The sequence below is a fragment of the Cardiocondyla obscurior genome, linkage group LG02 (assembly GCF_019399895.1).
Source record: "Cardiocondyla obscurior isolate alpha-2009 linkage group LG02, Cobs3.1, whole genome shotgun sequence".
Lineage (NCBI taxonomy): Eukaryota > Metazoa > Arthropoda > Insecta > Hymenoptera > Formicidae > Cardiocondyla > Cardiocondyla obscurior.
In genome coordinates, this window is record NC_091865.1 from 6,444,806 (window position 1) to 6,467,652 (window position 22,847).

Consider the following 22,847-nt stretch of genomic DNA (forward strand, 5'->3'; position numbering starts at 1 on the left):
TAACGTACTTGCCAATTAACGAGAGAAGCAGTTGGTTATGCGGGCGCTGCCTTAATTTTCTCTCCCCGTCTTAATTCTCCGCGTTAATTCGCACTCATATTTTACGTCGTTAGACCGCCGCGCCGCGCCGCTGTAATAATGGTAAATTACGTGTAACATTGCAAGCAGCATCCGAATGCCATCTTTTTCTAAGATGATCAGCTGAAAATTCGGCTTTCGGGGTTACATTTACATTCCGCGACGCGCCGTAAAATCGCGGCGTGTAAATAATTAAATCGGTTTAATTTAATGTCATCGATCATTTATATTGATCCGCTATTCATGCGCCGTGCAATTAATTTGCCACGGTGGAATAGCTGATTACATTCGCTCGTTTTGAAGGATGATATACAACTCGACAGAAAAAAATAGTCTCACTTTATTGCAATCCCATTAATAATCCGCGCTATCGATCCGAATAAATTGATAACTTTTTGTTATGCACTTTGTTTGTTAACTCGACCGATATAACAAGTAATTGTATTTATTGCAGCGCCAATTCTGACGGTATCGATTATGATTATTCCTTATCAAAGAATTTATACATAATTAGCACGTGATAGAAAATACGCTGATTTAATGATGTTCTAATATAATTTTGTTTCGTTTTACATTTACATCCGTTGTCTTTCAACAAATGCGTATTCATATACGTATGAATGTAATATTGTATATTTTATAAAAAGTTTTTGGCAACGTCCAATACATTGGACAGAGACGGAGACAGTTTATTCTCTGGTACGTAAAACATTGTCGCGACGCGTCCTGTCGGAAGCAGCTTAATTAGTCAAGAAAGGTAAAGATTGTTTTGTCCTAAGGCCAGTATTATCTTGTTTTCGTTGGGAAATCGTTAACGTCCAAGTGAAATACAGCGAAATGCACTAGCGCCGAAAAAGCGGCTTGCAAGTACCGTGTCAGCATTCCATTCCGCATTTCGCTGGGTCCTGCTCAATAAGCAATACCGTCATCGTTAAAAACTCTCGGAAAATAAAATCGCGGGAACAACTGCCAAAGAAAAAAATTCCTACTGCCAGCTCTATTATTTTCTGCCTCACGAAAAATAATATCTGGCGCATTATTTACGAGATATTACTTAAGTTTGTTAACCACATAAAAAATGCTTTTTTTTTTTTAATAATATACACTACTACACGCGACAAAATTACAGAAAAAAAACATTAGGTTCAAATAAAAAAACGTCGAATAAATATTTCTGTGTTATTTAACAACGTAAAATTAATTAATTCGCAAAACTAGTTTTTTCATGCGAACAAATGAGAACCCTAGAGACAAATTAACTGTTTTCCCGTGGGAACTGTTATTAACCAATAGTCGGTCGAAACAATGGTTTTAGTGTAATACGATGCGTGTATGTGATAACGTACTGTAGCGATATCTTTCATAATGAAATAAGAGTTAAATGAAAATGTCATTTTCGAGAAATATATTTCAACGTCTTCTAAAAAGTATGTTTCAAACACAAATTAATCAGAAATATCTTGACGTTTTTCCAATTCAGATTTGCAGTTTCCATTACGCGACTTTAATTAAAAAAAAAAAAAGTTAGATTATAACACGTGAAAAATTAAACTCTTAAGATTTTAATTAAATAAATGCTACTAATGCTTTATGATATTGTACTTAGAGCACAACAAAGATCGATCGAACGTTGTACTGCACTAAAATTTCGATTAAGTTTGCTCAAGAAGAAATGTCGATCGCGACCGTTCAGCATTATTATGAATTATGCATCACGACAACGCATCGAAAGCACAAACTTCTCCAGTTTTCCATTTATATTAAGCGTTATGCAAACTCGTCAGCGTCAAGTGTCGAAACTCGAATGATGCGCGCAAACTTGCAATTAACTAACTTCTCCAAAGAAGCTTATCGGCGAGCTCTAACAAAATCATTTGTACGCTATATGTTTTAATGTTTATTACAGGAAATTCGAGTGAAATAAAATTTTTACTAATCTCGGCCGGGCTTGGTAAAGCAAGTCGATGGATCAGTCTTTGCGAATGTCAATGCGACTGCGTGATCTAAACTGCTGCAGTAATGGAACCTGTGATACGGTACGTTGCTCGCCGATACAGGAACTGTAATGAGCCGGCTCCGCACAGGAATGTCAAAGGTCTCTCTCGCTCTCTCCTCACATTGCAGTGGCAGACCGTTCTAACTTTGATACCTCATTCCTTGACGCGTATTCATAGGATATGGCGGGTCATACAATTAAACGCCATCAAGGTCTAACCGGAAATAAATAGCAAATATCGTCAGGCCGACCGAGCTCACGACATCGTGGAACCGACACGTTAGTTAATCACTCGTCGGTGCATGTTCAATTGCAATCGTGCTGTCTAGGAATTCAGGTCACTGAAGCCGTAATGAAGCTTTACGGGTTAATAGCAAAAGGGATTGATACGCCGTTACGCATAATTCGATCGTTATCCTTAATCGTCTGTGACGTTTAAATTTGGCTAACGCTTTAACGTTATATCTAAATTGATTTGAGCCGAAGTGGTTTTCTTTATTGGATTTAAAAGAGTATATTTTCCAATGTTGTAAATTCAGTTCTTTAAATATCGTACTTCATTAATAAAAATTTTTTTCTCTATTTTTTAACGTAACGCAAGCAGCACGAGCTCAATAACTGAAGGCTGCTGACGTGTTAATGTATATAACGAAGTAATGCTATGAATATCGTATTACCGGGTGGAAACTCAACTATAGTTATTCGCAAATATCGCTCACTTATGCTGTCAAATAACCAATTGTGCAGCCCATAACAAGCAGGCTGCAGCCACGGCGCAAATGACAGATCGTTACCATTAATCTGACAAGTTGATTAACTTTCGTCGTACATTAATTCAAATGCAAACTAATATTTCGGATAAATAAGACAAGTCAAATAATTTTATGATACGATAAAAAATTAAATATTTCTGACAGTCATAATGACGATAATCATAAAGGTACGATAATGATATAATTACGTGTTTTCTGCTTAGCGAAAATAAATGAGCTAAGAGCAATACCAAACTTACGAAAAATCGGACTGTTTTTATTTTTTTTTTTTTATCGCTTGCTTGTCGTAAACCTAATTTCGTTCCATCGTTACGTCATTACACCGGCGCGCAATTAAGTCGTTAAAGTTTCTCGCGAAGCGTGTCGGAGAGATACAGCTCGCGTAATATTTTCTATTTATCCGTATGACCCGGTACGTGCAATTCGCTGACGGATTGATATCCATTTCACGATATCTGATAAGTGCCATGCGTGCGAAAATCTCTTACGACTCGTGTTACGCGAGGAAACGCAAACTCGGCGATATCGAGTACGGTGGGCCACGAAGTTCCCGAGCAAAGTTGCCTTGTTACAACAGCGCGAATAGTCAAGATAATATAATAATATTGCCAGTGAGATTGCGTTTGTTGCTACTGCATTCAAAATGCGACGTCACTCGCGAGACTGCTCACCCGTAGCGCGTAATATCGAAAGGAATTTGATTACGCAACGGCGCGTTATTATTAATTGCGACGAACGTAATCGCGCTCGAGACTTGAACGTGAATTATAGCGCAAGGCATCAAACTTGGATAGCCGTAAGCGCGTTAAGGCTTGTACGGGCCACTTTGTGAATACCAATGCGATCAGAGGGATGTACCGCAAGGTCGGCGACACTCTTGCAATAGTACGGTCAACTACATAACCGCTTATTGCCCGCCAGTTCGTGTCGGTGACGCTGCAACGGGACAACGCGTCCTTTGTGATTGACGTCCGCGCGGTTTAATACTCGGCGCGTCCACGTCAATTAAAGTTTAGCGGCGTTGCACGAGCAGCCGATAACACGACGCACGACGCGTTCGAAAGCGGTCGTGATAAAAGCTCCGCTTGAAAAAATATATGGCTCAAAATTTTACGATTGCAGACAATATTGTTCGAACGCGCTGGGGCACAGCCAGAATTAGAGCTTTCAGGCTACGAGTTTCACACATATTTCTATACCCGTGTTACGTTGCGTTGAAGATTGAAATCACTGCGAAGTCACCGGTTATTAACTGTTCCTGCGTCGAAAAATCGCGATATCAAAAAAATGTGAGAAGAGAACATTGTGATTTTTTTTTCTTTTTCTTTTTTTATCAATATGTAATATTTTTTTAGTAAATTAAACAATTTATATAAGAATTTATATAAGAATATTTATATAAGAATAAAAAATTGATACGGCACATACGTTGGTTAAACGAGCATGGACATCGTTTTGATACGTAGCTTTAGGTATAACGAAATGTTCTTTGAAGTAGTCTCACAAAACTGTTTCCACGTACTTCAGAATTAATTAAAGCGTAGCAACATCATGCCGGACGTGTTTAAAAGTTGTTCCTCGCGTATTACGTGGTTAGACCAATTTTATTCCGTGTGAAACTCAATCCGCAATGTTTCCTGACGGGTTCCGTAATTTGGTACAGACCAATTAAATGTTTCGACAAACTTTGGGAACTTGTATCATTAATTACGCGATTACCAAATATCTGCTACTGATTAGAAACGCGTTTTATTTGATTGGAAGCATCTGCGTCGTGGAAAGTTATAAGTGCGTTATCGTATTATCAATTATGTCGCTGCATTAATAGCACCGATTAAAACGATATAAATTTATCTATCGTATTAAATTAAAAATAATTATTGCCAAAAAAAGAAAGTTTAATATTTCAGCAGAGTAAATTTTTTTATCTCGAACACGGAAAAAAGTGCATAAGTCTTAAAAGAGAGAGAATCGCTCGAAATAACAAATATTTTAGAAATAGCAATATTTTAGATCACAGATCGAGACACGTTTAGGTACATACACGGCTATGCTTTTCGACAGATTTGTCAAAAACGCACGAGATCGGGAATAAAGCTTTTCGAAAATGTCGGAACCATCGAATTGTCACGTGGAAACTCGTAAAAGTGGCGAGGACGCAGAATCGAGGAGCGTCCGACGATATGGCTTTTGGACAGGAGGTATATGAATTGGTGCGCGACAATTCGACAGAGTCTGGTTGCAACGGGTTAATCTAATTTAGCCGCTGCGGGATTTGCGCCAACTGTACTTGCGATTCGCGATATAGCGAACCGTCGACGTAGTCGATCGGGAACTGTACTCACTACGAACTTGTCTTTCTCAGTTAAAATCAGATCTCTCGGCACTATGCGGAAGTGATAGCGCCCTATAATACACGATATGTGGATTAAAATTAAATTTCAATATCGGCAAACAGCGATTCGGACACGTCGGGAATAAGTATTGCATTACGAAACGCGCGGAATATGTATATAAAATCCTTAAGTACGACAAAGGACGTAATAGAGAATTAAAATAATACTACGTACGGCGTTAGCCGTGATGGAACACACGTATGTACATCGTCTCTTATAATTGCTGTACAGTGCCAGGCGATGCAGTTCCGCAGCGTAGCGGGCTTTCAAAAACTGACTTTGTCAAGGAAAGAGAATCGGAACATGTAAATGGTGCCGAGTGAATTATTTCACGACTTTGCTATCTCGCTTTTTCTACTCCTGTCGACATAAATGATGATTACGTAGAAAATTCTCGTTGCGTTTGGGCGTAAAAAAAAAAAAGTGAGAAAAAGGAGGCGAGCGAGAGGGAGAGAGATCGTCTCTTTTTGCTGAGCCGCGCACGCGGAATAGTGTTAATTAACTCGCCGGACGAATCTCGTTCATTTTTCACGCAATAACTTATCATTCATTAAGCGTGTAACCACTTAATCCTGTCTTTTCGTGAATGCAAACTATGAATTTTTATGCGCACGCTATTGGGATTCCACGTGTATGCGGGTTTTTTGTCGTCGTAATTTTATCGAGAAATGCAAGAAAAAGACGGGGGAAACGCTCGCAACGTTTGCAACATGCACATCGTAATTGCGCGGCCCCAATCGATACCGTGTCCGACAAATCCCGGGATTTGCGAATTTTTATACACAAGCCACGGATAAACGCATTTCCTTGCGTTTCCGTGAAATCGTCGAAGATATATTTCAAAGTTTCTCCCCATGCGCGAGACACGCCCGCTTCTGAACGTTCTCATGAAAGATTTATGCTTACGAAAAGTCCGCTAACGCACACGACGACAACGCACCGACGACGGAGGAGAAGGAGAAAAGCTCGCCTTCGGGAATCAATTTGCGGATGAATTCAATACCTCGGAGCTGAGACAGCCGACGTTACTTCAAGTAGACGCGAGGAGGTAAAGGACGATCTTTTTGAAAACTTTTCCAGATGAAGTCAAATAAGTAATTATTCCCGTTGAAATTTGAACTTCCAGTCGAAGCGACCGGCGGAATTTTGAATTTGTCGGTGGGGTCGGGGGGTTCGGCGCGAGATGGACCAAGATATGGGCATATCGGCGCGCGGACTGTTGCATCGCGGTACGGAAAGCGCGCGACGCGGTAACTCGCAGGGCCATCATTTACCATCAAACAGACCACGCATGGAATAATATACAACGTGCCAGTCTTGCTCGCGCGATATCAGGCAATAATTCCTGCCCAGGTATCTGCATAATATACAGTCGACGGCGCGAGATTCCCTCCATACAAACGTTTACGTTTCGGATACGTTCTCGGCGGACGTGGCCGCGACCATTTTGCCCGCTGCGAGATCTGTTCGAGCGATTTCGCCGATGTAAATCACTGTCCGCGTCGGCGAAATTTAGATCTTCGTCGTAGGAACGCGAGGAGAATCCCCTGGGACTCGCGCGCGTCAAGAAGAATCATTGGATCTCCGAGGCGGAGCCTTTCGATCATTCGTCATTGATACGTACAACTTTTTTTCGAGACTGCAACTCGGCTGCATAATTTTAATTGATAAACGGTAAAAGCAATACCGCACTCTTTGACTGCGCCGATCGTAATTTCTATCCGACTAATTGCCCGCAATTTCAACCGCTGAAATCGGTTATGCGTATTGAACTCGCGTGGAATTAACAACGATGCGGGATTTCCTTAAATAATCCGATCGTCAGGATCGCCCGAAGTAAGTCGCGAAATTATGAATTACGCGAATGGCATTTGGAAGTCATAAAAGATTTATGATACGCCGCAGTTGTTGTTCGCGGAGGGTACGCGTAATTCCGCAGCAGCCGACGTGTCGCCGGCGTGACACGTCATGTAAATGAAACATGTCACACGTATGTGTATATACACGTTGGAATAATGCAGGTCGCGCTGGCCGACTCAATGCAAATCGCGGCTCATGAGCGTCCGCTTCAACGACCGATCGATCTCAACGCGCAGCTGTTGCGACTAAGACTCGGCAAGCCTTTCCTTTCATACGAACGTGCTCGCGAACAACGTATGTACAAATACCCTTTTTCAGAAGCATTTCACCAACATTTTCACGCTTATCGACTACGTTAATCGGTACAGGTAACTTAAGTACCGTTCTCAATCTCAAACGGAGACGGAAAATCTCGTCGTCTGAAGAGGATTTACCTCACGACACGACCGGCTGATTTTAATACTTGCTTACCGTAAGTGTAATCGTACGACGTGTTAATCCGGCAAAGAGATCGCCCTACAGACGAAACGAACGGCAAGATCTCGCGGGGGAATAAGACGCGCACAAAATTGGTTTGATTAGATTTAATAAACCCACCGGGATTTCTGTGAGACGCCGCCGTCTGTCTGCTAATTTCCGAGATCGTGGGATTTTAGGAGTGCCTGGTTTGAGACGCGAATGTGATTACCATATCGTGCCAAGTTTGCGATACACAAATATTGTTCAATCGTAGCCGTGCATCGCGTATCAACAGTATCCATCGTTGCACGAATAAATTGAGTTAGGCTACACGTTTTCGCTAATTATGTATACGGAAAAGTTCATTATTATTTTTAACTTTAGAGAAATTTTGATTAATTAATTCGTCGTTAATAAACATTAAACTTAAAGACACATTAATAGAGCCGCGTAGTCGCCAAGATTCTACTTCTCCGATGTAATTTACAAAGTTTTGATAAATAGAAAGTTACTGCGAATGTTAAACGTAACATAAAGTTAGCAGTGCTTATAACGCGCGTGGGCATTCATAACGCGATATTAATGCATTTTTATAACACATCTCTGTGCGAGGTCTTCACTTTTTGCGCTTTGCTGCATTTTACCAGTATTATGAAGTGTTCGTCTTGGTGCGTTAACAGGTATAAAACTTTTGCTTTTTACACGGACGATTTACGTCAAATGTTTATATTCTATACATACATAAATATAATATGTATATTAACGTACATACTTAGCATTAAAATATCGATGCATCGTGATTAGATCGTAAAGTCTCGTCTTTCATAAAATATTTATTCATTCGAAGATTTATATTTTTAAGGAAATACCTCACGCAATCAATTTTAATATTTTGTCTCGGCACGACTGTGAAAAAGAATACGGTCAAATAAATACACTAACGAAATATCTATTTTACACGTTAATTAGCTTTTTGATGTATGTACTCCATATCTATAATATACATTTATGCTCATTGAAACATGTATATTAGCGCTCTGAACCAATCTCACACGAGACACGTATATGTTTCATAAATTTTAAGCTCTTCTTTTTCTAGAGCTGCCGCTATCGTTACATTGGGCTCGGCGTGTTATTATTCTAAAAGTTAAATTTCGTTCTTAATCGATTGTGATCGACAGCTCGTAAATATGTGATGAATACGGCAGACCAGCAAAAGAGACGCTCCGTTGAATTCTCTGTGACGCAAAATTTATATGTATTCGGGAAACGTATACGTGTGGCGGTTGACGAATGACGAAAGGAAGACTTTGACGTGCTTGACAAACACGACATTAATGACGATCGAAGGGTGATACGTTGATCACGATGAGAATGTGCTCGTAGATACGTACAAAAGGCTTTCTTATAGATCGCAATACGAATGATGGATGTTTTGTATATAGGTTCGTATATTTCCGCGTAGTGTCAAGCGTGGAAAAAAAAATACCTTTACGTGCTGCACGTCCGTTGAAGAGATGAGAATAAAATGTGCGCAGGAAACGTATCTTCCGAGGTAATAAAACCGATTGATCGAATTGGATATTGAAAACTGACGAGGACAACACGATTTTTAAAGCGCGATTAATACGAGCGCATCCAGACTTTGCTAAGAAATCGCTCACGCGTGTGGCAATAAATAATTTGTTATTCATAGAATAATTTTGAAAATAATTGTTTCAATAATAATTGATGAAAAATTTAATCTAGCAAAAATCAACTACGTTTAAAGATTTTATTGGATGTATTAATTGCAATGTAATCGTTGCAGTTGAAACAAATTAAATCACTTTGAGACATTCGCGATTCCCGGATTGTATAAATCAGATTGCGTAATTAAATATATTTTTATAGAAATTAAAGTAAATGCTGCTTGATCTCGCCGCTTATAACGGTAAGAACTTTTAATTGGCAAGCCAATTATCGTCAAAATGAGTAAGAGAGTAACTCGCATGGAAAAAAAAAGAAAACTTTTTATTTTTTCCTAGACAAACTTTCCTTCGTCACAATTTGTCGCTCAACTTACAAATATTTCGTCTTTTTAAATATTTAACTTAATGTTTAAACGAATAAAATAGAATTTAATTTTACACTCTGTTTTATAGAACGTAAATACATGTCGCACGTGAAATATAAGTAAAGTGGAAAATTAAATTAATATTTTACGCGGTTAGTTTTTAATTTAATAATTTATAATTCAAACATTAAATAAAGTAACGTGATGTAAAAGGATATTGCAAGATGTTTGTTTGCCGCACAAGCGCACAATAATCGCGTACGTGCCTACAATCTGGAGGCTATATTGCTATATTATCCCGCGGTAAGACACAAAGAGCCGGCGAGGCAAATGTACGAAAGAGAACGAAGAGAGGAGGATACGCTAACAAGACCGGCTAATGGAAGCCAAGAAAGTTCGGGGTTCAAATTCGTTTCGCCCCTTCTCGGCTAGACATGCAGACAACAAAGAGCTATCGGGCTACGTCGCGCTACACATTTTTCGCCTCCCCCTGTCAAATACCCGAATCCCTTCAAGGAACAGGGGTGCGGAGACTTGAAAATGGAAGTTGGAGGGCCCGGGACGAAGACTCAATTAGAACTTTTATACCCACGGACAACTGAAAGCGACATTTATAAAGGTGATAATCGGATTTTGCGTCGCATGCTTGCGAGAAAAGCCTGCGCGAACGATATTGCAGGAATGCAAATTCTCCGCGGCATAAATGAAGTATTATTTAAGTTGTTGATAGCGTTGTACGCGGGAAATAGCGAGATTTGCGCGGAAAAATGAAATCAAAACGAAAAGCTGGAAAACACATCTCGCTTCGGCCTGTATGCGGCGCCGCACGCGATACACGGACATGCTCCCGTAGGTTGTTGCGTAAAATTCATGTTATGCATGCATTTTCGCGGCGCGAATAATATGTATGTTAACGTCACGCATTATCCCCTGCTCGCGATATTAAAAATAGCAAAGCTGCTATATCCGCGTGATTTTACGCAGCCGATTCGCCAGTTCTACCCGATAGTTTTCGAAATCTGCTCACGAACTCGTTATCGAGCTGTTCCATTACCGAATTACAAACTGGCCGCGCTATTAGCGTCAGCGACGGCTCGATAAATCTAGTGCAAGCCAATTTGGCAAATTGTTTATCGGACACTTTCGTCTCTCTGTTAGTCAACTGTGCATTTTTCACGGTGCCGCTTCTTCGAAACACACGCGATTTTTACGGGTGTCTCGTTAGCGTATCATTTTCCGCTTAATGCACGCTGTACAATCGATCTTTCGAACACCCTGTGAATCGATCGCGCTGCTGGCCGTACCGTTGCCCGTGTTAAACAAAGCTTTTACGATATTATTTTGCACAACGCGCCCGTAACGTAACATGATTTCGCAGGCAAGAAACATCGGTTGGAAAACGTTGAAATCCAAACGTTTTTCTCGCTCGACGCTTCTATATCGCTAATTTATTGGAATTTAATTACCCTGGCCAGGAGCTATTTATTTTGCAGATCCTTTTTGTCTTGTACATCATTCGCCGCTTAAACAATTCAACAAGCGGTATATTAAATAATCACCAAGAGCGAAAGTGTACAATAATACACGCGATCCGAGAGCAAAACCCATCGATAGCCGCAGCCGCGAATATGACGTTTCTAAAGAGCACCTAAGGGGGTTTCGTTCTCCGTAATCGCCGAGTGCATTTACGTGTTTTACCAATCGAGATTTGTCTCGAGTGGCGACGGGACATCGAGTCTCTCGGACGCAATTTGTCCGGTAAGTCTTTCAACGTGTCGCACAACGCGACGTGCTTAACAGATTGTGACGAGCGCTTTCGCAGGAAACGCGGAATTAGCGGCTGAATAGCGTGGACGTGACATTACTAAAGGTTCCCGTTTACCGCGCGGTTGAGAGTAGATCGATAGCGCAAACCGTTCGCGTTGGATGTGACACGTTTGTGGAGATCATTGACGAGGACTCTCAGGTCCCGAGACGCGACGGGCAGCCGCCCCCTTAAACCGTCTCTTAGAAACGGCAAGCGGTTTATGAAGCGGCAGTTGCGGTAGCGGGACAAGGGAAAAGGTGCCAATTCAACCCGACCCGGCGGCAGTGGACGGCGGAATTCGGTCGCGACCTATCGAATACTTGGCCGCTCGTTTATCTCGGCTCATAAACGCACGATCTCACGGACAATTTCGCAAATTGGAAACCCACCCACGATCGCCCCAACCCGAAACCATTTCGACCCTCTGTAACGAAACTTGCGGCTCCCGTCCCTAACGGTGCGATGCCTGCGCAATTCTGCACGCCGCTATTCTAAATGATCAGGCAGTCCGCGAAAAAGACGAGCCGGGAAAGAGGATTACTCGTGTTCTAAATCGACCCTGCGAACATCGGAACGAGCAACATTTTATTTTTATTTTTTACCCTGTTATAAGTACCGGCGAAAGAAGCGCAAAAGTGAGTCATTGAACCAAATCCGGAATTAATTCCAGCACGAACAAGAATTGTAACATATACGATATATAGCTTTTATTATTTAAAAAATCGATCTTAGAAAGATAAATAATTAATAGCATTATTTTTCCTACTTTTCAAAGATTGAAGAAAGACTTCGACGTAAAAAAACAAAAAAAAAAGATTAGTTTTGCAATGTAATCAGTCTGTTCGTCAAGATAATGTAATATTTTGCAATAATATAGTGAAATTTGAAAGTTCCAGCAATTATGTCATTCATCTTTTCTCTCCTATAAATCCTTTGTCATTATATTAAAATCTCCCAAGCGTATCGGGGTAGACAGTTTGATATTCCGACAGATTTTCCTATCTCGCAAAATTGTAACAATAAGCACGCCATCGCGTAATAAGTCTCACAACTTCTCGACAATAGTATTATTCTACTACTTACAAAATGTATTTCGCTGTTTACACGTTCCGTGCTGTTTCATAAGATTTTAGCTACCTCGAGTAAAGTACTCTGAGTGATCAACTTTAACGCCGTCGTTTCCGCGAATGCAACGTTTTGCGTCGGAGTATCTTGAGGCGACAATTGATTCAAAATCTTTCTTAATGTCGCAGTCATCGTGGCGACAACGTGAAGCTATGTAATATCGGCAATGGATTAAATTTCAATAAAAATTCTATCACGCACGACGCATACAAAAAATAGCGGTTTGCTTTTTTTTTTCCCCGCTTTTTACGCATGAAAAAATTAAATCCACCTTGGTATTAAAAAAAATAAAAATAAAAAAATAAATAGAACATTTTATCGTTATCCGATAGATAAAGTCGATTCAACCACGCGAGTTATGGGCCACGTTTTTTTTTTTTTTTTCGCGCACACAAACAAAAATGACGCAAACTCCATTTTCTGTAGCATGCACATAAAAGCATGTTGAAAAAGCTGCATATTTTCGAAAAATAGAAATTTCTGCATTTTTTTTTTCCACATTTATAGCGATAATATTAACATCCTGATAACGTTCTACTATATACACAGACATGTGCACACGCACGCATATTTTATATTGTTTAAAATATATGTAAGTTTTGTTAAAATTCTAATTTAAACTACATACTCATTAATCATTCATTTGGGATTCAAATTAATATTATAGAGTATTATAAATATATAACATATAACATAAAAGTGCTTGTAACAAAATAAAATTATTAAAATATTTAAAATATAGCAATGCTATTTAAATTCATTAATGTGTTTTTTTTTTTTTTTTTACGGACATACTCTATTTAATTCGTTAAAGTGAAAGAATCCCGGCATAAAGGCGAGCTGAAGGATTTAACACGTATCTGTCAAATCTGATTCGCTGAATTATTTCAAGCTTTGCCGCTGCAACGTGATATTTCAGGCTGCCATCCATCTGCGCGGCTTAGGTTCCACCAACAGAGACCCGCGATAGATGATGTAAAACTGTCATGTCGCGACGTAATCCTCCCTGGGGAGATACGGTTTATTGAAATATTCATAATCATCTTTTTTTTTTACGTCTCCAGGGGTGAGACACCGTAATTTCGTGTTTATCCCTCGCAGACGCGTTCACCCCTCCGCCAAAAGTTTGATAACAATGCGAATCACCCTGCGCTGTGAATTCACCCCCCAGCAAATCGAGCTGCGCTAATATAATTCTGACACATACCTCGACATATTTCCTACCGAGTTCGCATAATTTTATGGACTAAAATAAACGAGGTAATATTTTATAACATTTACGACGATAGACTTGAAACTTTTGTTACGTTTCGCGTTTTTGTGAGCTCGCCGAAATTGATTGTCGAATAAACCTGCTTTGTTTCTTAGCGTTCAAATCGTAAAACATTTCCGCAATTAAAATATTTCTTTGCCACCATCGGTCTATGATATTATCGTCGTTTTAGTAAGCGAAGATTGCATTTTCATCGTCCGTTTCGGTCGCAAAATACGGCCGTTCGCCGTTATTTCGCCGTAGCGCGGAACCTTTATAAATTTATCAGAAGGGTGGGTACGCGTCGTTTCGGCGCGCTTTGCCATTGTTCCTGGGTCCTCGTCATCGATCGATACCGGTTGGCATACACACGCGCAAGAAATTAGTTCCGTATGCACCCTTCCGCGTGAACTGGGATAACGAGCAAGTCGCAGAAGCCATCGCGACCACTATTATGCGCATGAGACTGAATTTTCTAAGTGATTCAATTCACGCGCAATTGTCCGAGCACAATTGTCACGATAATTTTCAGTCGACATAATTCGTATTATTATTATTATTATTATTATTGCAATTGGAATAAAAATATTCATACAATGCTTCTGTTCCAACCTTTTTGTTTCAAAATATACTTTACTCTTGCAAAACTTAATTTATCCATAATTTTTGTTATAAATACAATATTGAATAATTAATATTTTACATTAATTGCAACTACACGATAATTTAACATTTTAATGTCGAGTTTTTTATTATTTTTTTTGTTCGTTTACTTTGACGTTAAATGCTGCCAGAAAATCATTGGTGTAGTTTGTATAAATGATCACAGTTAAAAGAATTCGATATATTTTACTTTTATCAAGTTGAACGTGCTATCGGAGATTGTTAAGATCTGTTTCTCTACTCCCAGTCGCACTTGTCTTAAATATCGGATTACCCGTCCTTTTATACGTAAACGAAAAAAGGAAAAAGGAAATGGGCAATACAAAGCAGAGAAATACGAACTACTGGAATTTGCTTGCGCGATTTGTAAGCAAATCCGTTTCGATTTGGGGCGCTAATGTCATGCTCGGGAATAAAATTGCGCTTTGTCTCGAAAATCCAGGATTTCGTGCCTTCAAATTGGTCATATGTACATACATAAACGAAAAGAAAAAATAAATAAATGATGCAAACTTCTGACGCAGATTAGATTCGCAGTTTTCATATTAATTAAAACCATAATTAGAATTTAATTTAGAAATTTATCAATATCCGCTCTATATGCGCACACAAAATATAATATTAAATTCATTATATATATATATATTATTATTTCATAATATACACACATATTTGTAATATTTTAATACGTAATTAATATTTATTAATATTTGACTAGCATTAATTATTAGTATCGTGTAAATAACTGCATAATATTAATTTGTTAACGTTAATAATCATCATTATATACATTCTGCGAGTCGTGCGTCATTACCGACGAGTTGAGTCACGTCTATCACCCTTCTGTAACGCGACTTGATTCCCTCGCAGGTCGCGTCGCCCACGTCTCGGTTGGTGACGTCACAAGTCGCCCGGCGCGGCGTCTGTGGCGTCGTTACCTGTCTCCCGTTCGCAATTCTTTCCGCCAACCTCGGAATGATCGATAGACGAGTAGATGATTCATTGGACGCCTCGGCGACGCTCGCGGCGGTAAGTCTAATCTGCCCTGCTCGGCGAATTCCACTTTACGAGAAATCGCTATTAACTCTCAAAGGAGGGAAAACGACGGGGCTATTTTAAATGCGTAACGATCTTTCCCCAAGACGAATCTCGAGCGAATAATTTATCCGCATTCAGAAGAGAAAGAAATATTTCTTTTCAACTCCGCGGGCAGGAAAAGAAATAACGCGTCGATGAAAAATGGATGTTTAAGTTGCGCGAAACTATTCTCATTTTATTTTTTATTATTTTTTATTAATTTATAATGCGAGTTGCGTGTAATGGAATTTCAAACCTGCCAGCGTTAAAGTAGCCAGAAGTGTTCTTATCTGAATTGCGGAAGAGGTAAGCGTCGAAACGGTATTTACTCCGAGTGGAAATTGATTTTAATCGTTACCTAATAATTACCTGGCCAATTCGTAATTTATTCCGTTGCTGTCTAGCAAAACTGTCCAGCACTGAGCCAGAAATGTAATACTCAAAACGTACTAGATAATTATTACTCTCTATAACGAGCCAAAAAAGTTATATATCTAAACGTTTTGCTCCGCGTGCTAGTCTACTACGCGTGCTGACCTAGCTAACGCGCGCTCGGCTGCCGCGGCCGCTGACCTCCGGGCCCGCCGGCCGCCGCCACGCGGCTTCCCACCACGTGGACCGTGTAACAAGGATGGCTGCCGGCTGACGTAACACGCGCACGTGCTCGCAGTTGACCGCGGCGGCTGGCGGCCCCGGCGACGACGGACTTGACAGTCGAACGCGCAGTAGGCTAGTTGCGACGAAAAACGTTTAAATATCTATTTAGATACATGGTCCGCGCTGAACCGTGACTAGACGACCGATGCTAGACAGATTTTGTTCTTTTTTTCTTAAATGACAATTTCATTTTTCGAAGATAGTCACTAAATAATAAATACTTTCTTATAATTTATTGCTAGTATCAAGCTGGTCATTAGTTAAGAAATTAATTTAATCTGCGCGATTTAACTACTAGCTGCAAAATTAGATCAGCTAGATGAATTTCTACTCGGGTTATTTCACGCATTGCACGTGGCGAAGATGACGAAACTTCTTACGGGAAAGGCACGCGAGAGATATGACCGCTTCGAGGCTTTCCTTCGCGGCACGTGGCTCTTGATGAATCAACCGAGTTTGCAAACACGTAAACTATTTTAAACGACTTTTAAACTGCTCTGGGACGGCGGCATTATCCACGAGAAATGATTCCAAATATCGCCAGGGCGGTGTATGACTGCTAAGTCGCAACCGTATCGAGACAGCGCGCCGGTAGCGCGGACGATGATGGATGAACGCGTAGAATAGAAAATCTTGGCTGCGAGCACGGCGTACGGTAGCGTGATATTACGCTGCTGGAAAGGAAAGAGGGGAAACAAAAATGACGTGGGCATGAATTATTACTACGCACGCTCTCATATTTCCCGACGTCGCGCGCCTCCGCGCCGCAAAACTAAGTAATCGTATATCGTCGGCTTCGACATTTTTTTACATTTACCTCGTGAACGTCGATGAAATCCGGTTAAAACAATCCGCGATAGTCGAGATCGAGATGGTAAAATATTTTTCAACGAAGATACACGAATCGCCGAAATGAAACTCGTCTTTTGCCATTTTCAGTGGAAATACTAATACGCACGCAGAGATCGATGCGAGGTTTTAATTTATTTTAAAAAGTAATAACGACACTTGTCGTTTAGCTTGTAAAAAATGTCGCGACTTCAATGCACGGCGTCAACGTTCGACTATTATTATTAATTAATTAAACCTTTTCCGCGACCGGCGCAACGAAAAAACGCGACACTCGCGGTTAATTAATTTTTTTTTTGTAATGCTATCACGATCGCGTTAGAAACGTAGATCATAAAAAGCGTCTGGTCGTCGAATTAACAGCGAGGTTCGAAGAGCATCGGCAGATGCACAAAAGCAGACGATGAAACATGCGCACGTGCATCGCGAGTTAATTAATCATTGCATTATTAGGCCACTGACAACGCTAAACTCTTTAATTCGTTATCGTAGTTTCTGCGAGCGATCGGAACAGGGAACAATTTAAAATTTTCATTAATTAGTCACCGACGTCGAGCCGTGCAACAGGAACGTTTCGATCAAAAGAAAAAGAAAGAATCGTTTTCTTTCTTTCTTTCTTTTTTTTTTTGTTTTATCTTTTGTTTGTTTTTTCATAACATTTTGATCCGCTTAGTGCTGATAACGTACGCACACAGATGCGCGCATACGCGCACACACTTCCGTAAAATCCTTTTTCCGACATCACCGCTGCCGCGCGATTAAAGTATTAAATATTTAATAAGAACGCTATGTGTGCCACCGTCCCGGCGATCCACATGACACGTAGGTAAATATTAATAAATGTCGCGTTGTCCAGGTTTTGTTCGTACGTTAATATCCGACTATGTGTCCCGTCATGCTCATGTGATCCAAACAATAGCTTTGAGATCACGCGCTTTTAGATACGCGCGATAGAACGTACTTCTTAATCTATGTGTTGCAGTCACGTAGTATTTTTATCATATCGTAATAAAGTATAGCCAGACAACAATGCAACTGGGATATACGGCGACATGTGAACGCGCTTACAAAATACATTAAACTTTCCAGAGCACAACGACACGTGATAAGGGAAGGGGAGAGAAGGGGGAGAGAGAGAAGGCTTCTCGAAGTATTATAAGAATATGTAATTAGTTTTCATAGCGCGATAGAAAGTTAAATTACTTAACGAACGCGTTACGAGGTCTATTTATTCATTCAGTCTTTACTACATTCTAGAAAATGTTTTAATATTCTCGCGGATACGTAATTAAAATTGCAATCAATTATCAATATTGTTACAATATTTATTTAATAAGAGTTGCCCATGCAAGTGAGTCTGCTGCGAAATAAAGGGGCGGGCTTCGCTATTAACTAACCGTAATCTATTCGCTATGTCTTCATGTGTGCGCAGCTTCAATATAGCCTCGATCTTAAATAACCCCCGTAATTAGGCGCCAAAGTAAATGTTTGCGTAGGAAATTCCGTCGTGCTCTCATATAACGTCTTAAATATGGCTATGGCTATCCGATCTTCCTCTTTCACATCCTCCGGGTTTCCAAAAATAATAAAGCTGCCGGGCATTAAATTCCACCGGTCGCGAGGGCTGATACACGGCGTAATGATAAATTAATCGCGCGGCGATTAATTAAAATGCCGATTAGAGGGCCGTGCCGCACGAGAGCGTCACGTGGAAGAAAATACGATTCATCACGTTTTACGTCGCGCGTCGATGATAATAAATCCCTGTCGCGGCAACGGCCCAGGGATCAGCCCAGAAAACTATTCGCTATTTTTTAAATTCTTAAAAAGAAAACAGTCTATGACGCACGTGACAAAGTCACTTGGGCGCCATTTGTTCACTGCGCCTTTCCGAAGTAGAATTATCACAGTATTTTCCGCCTTACCACCGTCGAGCTAGCTAAATAATGATCTACGACGCCGTGTACCCCCCACGAATATACGTTGTAGGGTGTACGTCAGTCGCAAAGCCCGTTTACCGCAAAACGCCGGCCGTCGTCGTCCGTAATAATTATTGCAGTGGCCGGTGGGCGCGATTACGTACCCGTTTACAAGGAGTGTTTTATGTCTGGCCCGTAAATTCCCGCGAAACATGGGCGCACCGAATCACGAACATTGGAATTCGTTTTAGTCCCCGGCGATAAATTGCGCGGCGGTAAAATTATTTTTGCCACTCAAAAATCACGCAAGACACGCGCAAACGGGCGCAATTGCTTCGGGTATATTGCACCGCCCGCTAAATTATTATCGCCACCGCGGGGCTCTATAATTATGTGGACGCGTTATAAATTTTTTTTCAACGGCTCCCGGGCAAATTCATGGATCAGCTGCAATGGTTCTTTCGCGCGTTAATGATCGCAATGACTTTCATCTGGATTTGTTCTCGCGAAAAAGAAAAGTTGTCCCCGAGAGGGGAATAAACGATCGCGAGGAATCGACTAACGTTCGCCGGCGTGGATTCGGTTTGCGCCGATTGCCAGTCGGGCGCGATCAGTGCCCGTGCCCAAAGACAAAGAGAAAGCTTTACATTGATTTTCCGCGCCATTTGGAAAAGCCAGTCCATACTTCTTAGCGGTGCGAGTGTAATTTAATTTTAACGCCCGCGCGCCGCGGCTCGGCACAGGTATATCGCGTACCCCGGGATCGATCGCGTCCATTCGCGGTATTATTCACGGGACAGACAACGGAAGTTTATAGTTGATCGTCGCGACGTTTTATTTCCAATAAAACTCGTTTATCGGCGCGCCGATACCTTTCGCACTCGTTTACCCGCCAGGGACCGGTAAGTGTGCGGTGGGACGAATGGAATTTGACAATCGCGGCTCTGTGTTCGGATAATCGTCGTCGATCATAAAAGACCGTGAGTCTCTTCTTCCCGTTGCAAGTACCATTACATTCAATCGCGAATAAATAGCGATTTCACGGCTCGTACAACGTGACGTGTAAACGATATTTTACACGCGATAAATGGAGGGGCTTCTATGTAAATGAAGCTTTAGCGATGCAAATAAACGATAAAATTTTATCCTTTATTTCGCCGCGAGCGTGTGAATACGCGAGTGTATGCCGCGCGCGCGATACGAGGGGAATTCTATTGAAGCAAAAAAAAAAAAAAAAAGAAGAAAAAAGTAGTGAAAATTACACGCACTCAATTTATATACAGATGCGGAAGATCTGGTGCCAGCATCGCGATTAAATTACGTCCGATAAGCCGTACGAGCTCGTTTATAGCACGAGAGATGTGCATACGCGGCTGTTATAGGTCGAAATTAAAATTAACCCCTTCTCGAGTATCAGCCGCTAAACGTACGCCACAATTGGACGCGACAGCACGTACAATCGCGTGCACTCCGGTAGATCGGGGTCGATTCTATTGCACTCGTGAGAATATTTATATACAATTCGCTACCGCGGACACTGCAAAAATAATCACCGACGTGACGCACACACGGGCGCAATAACTGCACGCATTTATTTATCGCCCGGTAAAACACGATCGATGCAAACTCGATCTTCGCGTGCCTATAGATGACGACCCGATTTTCACGAGGCTCTCGACGCCACTCTGTAATCTGGATAATTGGTTACTAACCGCCGAGATGTGTATTTAATCGAAAAAGTAATGCGCGATAACTGAATATTTGTAGAAATGCTTTTATTCACATTTCGAAACGTATATATATTCGAAATGTATATATTTTGATAAATGAGAGAGAGAGCTTAAAAAAGATATTAATAATAGTTAACATTTATAAACCGCAAATAGGGATTTTGAGCAAAATGGAACAAAACTTTCTGTACGCGTTTTTTTTTTTTTTTCCAAATATTTTTGTTTTTGGTATTGCCATGGCGGAAACCTTGTTCGATAGGAGGATTATTTTAATAGTTAAAAGGATTAATATAAATCCGCGACGTTTATTTTTGTTTGCAATTTTTTGTAACGCGCAAACCTGATAATAAATTAATTCGGCAATGTTGGAAATTATTTTGTTAAAGTTTGTATAAACAACTCTTATCGGAGTCGACTAGCGCAATTAATTGCTCGGTTAGTAGATATTCCTTTACCGTTTGAAATCAAACTTGGACAATTATAGAGCTCGTTTCATGATTGCCTAACCGAAACAACTAGTATCATCCAAATTAATTGCATCTACAAATCTCTCGTACAATTTCTGCTGTAAATTAATGAAAATAATTTCGCAGCATCGCCATTCCGCGAATAAGAATTGTAAACGGAAACTGTAATTGATTAATTTGCCGTTCGTGCATATATTGAATAATGTGAAAAAACTCTTGTAGTTTATACGTTATTAAAATATTACAAAGTAATTTCAAATATAATTATCTGTAATTAAAAAATAAATATAATTTTTACGAATATATACGCGCGAAAAAAAACTCTTTGTTAAAAACGTATCGAAAAGATTAAACAATTTCCAATATAATAGAAAATGAAATTGAATGCGTGAATCGTCTATTTTGTAAAAACCACAAAATCTAGTTTGAATGCCGGAATAAACGAAAGCTTGAGCTTTCTGTTGTCGCGTGACCACAGAGTTTTGTATGGCCCATGAAATGCATTCTCGAGTACAATGCACGCGGTGCTTGCGAAAAAATCGGGTACGGTTTTCGGAGCCGAAGCTGAATTCGAGCGTTCGTACGCGCTGAAATAAATTCGAGGTCTGGTTCGGCATAATCTCGCCCTGCACGGCTCGAGAACGCGGTATATTGAATATCGCGGGGACTGTTACACGTCCTATTTAATTCCGTCTTTCTCGCGGTTTAAAGTCTCGAGTGAGCCGGCGAAATATATCACGGCCGTTGTCTGTCGTAAAAGGCGAATGAAGACACACGGCGAGTTCTCTTAGTTGAATCGACGCGACTCGGTACACCTTTCAAGAGGAAAATATTGCGTTTCCGTAGCGCCGACTTCCGTATTCTCGCTCTCGAAAGTCGCCTTCTTTCATTACGGTCGGTCTTACTGCGGATTCTCTGACGTAAGATAAAAAAAGAAAGCGCAGCGTATAGAAGTGGCGGTAAATAACATTGATAGAACTAACAGAAGTGATGGAATGGAATCGAGAAGAATCGAATCGCACGGAGGACTTCTTTTTTTCACCTTTTAAAGATCACGACTCGCCCTTAGTAAATAAAACGTATTTCCTTTTTCTTTGGACCGTAGTAATCGTATTTTTCTCAATTCTGTGACACCTTTAAAGAAAACATAATAAACGCGTAAGAAAAATTCTTACGCTTTTTCAGCGCAAATAAAACTTTCCTTTACAGTTTTTCTCGCGATCTTCTGAAGTAAAAATAATTGAAGTTTATTTCGATTGGTTCCTTATCCCGCACTTCTTTTTTCCCCCCTCTCAAATTGCTCTTTCATTCGTTAAACTAGAAATAAAAACTACGAGATAGAAAGTGACCATTTTTTTGCAGTGCCATAATGCAGAATTTATCGAATAATAAATTCTGCATTAAACGGCAAAATACCGTTACACGTGATTTCTTATATTTAAATTGATTTTACATATATTTTTATATTAATATTAAAATATGTACAGTCAAAAATATCTGGGGTTCGCGTTAAAATTTTACTATGTAAAAAGTTTCGTATTAAATTTCTCACATAGTCGTGTGTTAATTTATCAAAACTTTTTACCGCGTATGTAGATCGATAACGCCTACTTTGCTAACGTGCGAGAAAAAATTATCTGCATTTTCGTTGAATTGGTACAAGGATCGAGGTGTATAAATTTA

General features: G+C 40.3%; 1 protein-coding gene and 1 long non-coding RNA gene across 3 annotated transcripts in view; one reads left to right on the forward strand and one right to left on the reverse strand.

The window, feature by feature from the left end:
* Positions 1 to 22,847, reverse strand: part of LOC139109277 (uncharacterized) — an 82,139-nt gene that overhangs the window by 53,868 nt on the left and 5,424 nt on the right. The gene's annotated exons all lie outside the window — the stretch shown is intronic.
* Positions 1 to 22,847, forward strand: part of LOC139109161 (uncharacterized) — a 204,380-nt gene that overhangs the window by 2,198 nt on the left and 179,335 nt on the right. The window lies entirely within an intron of this gene.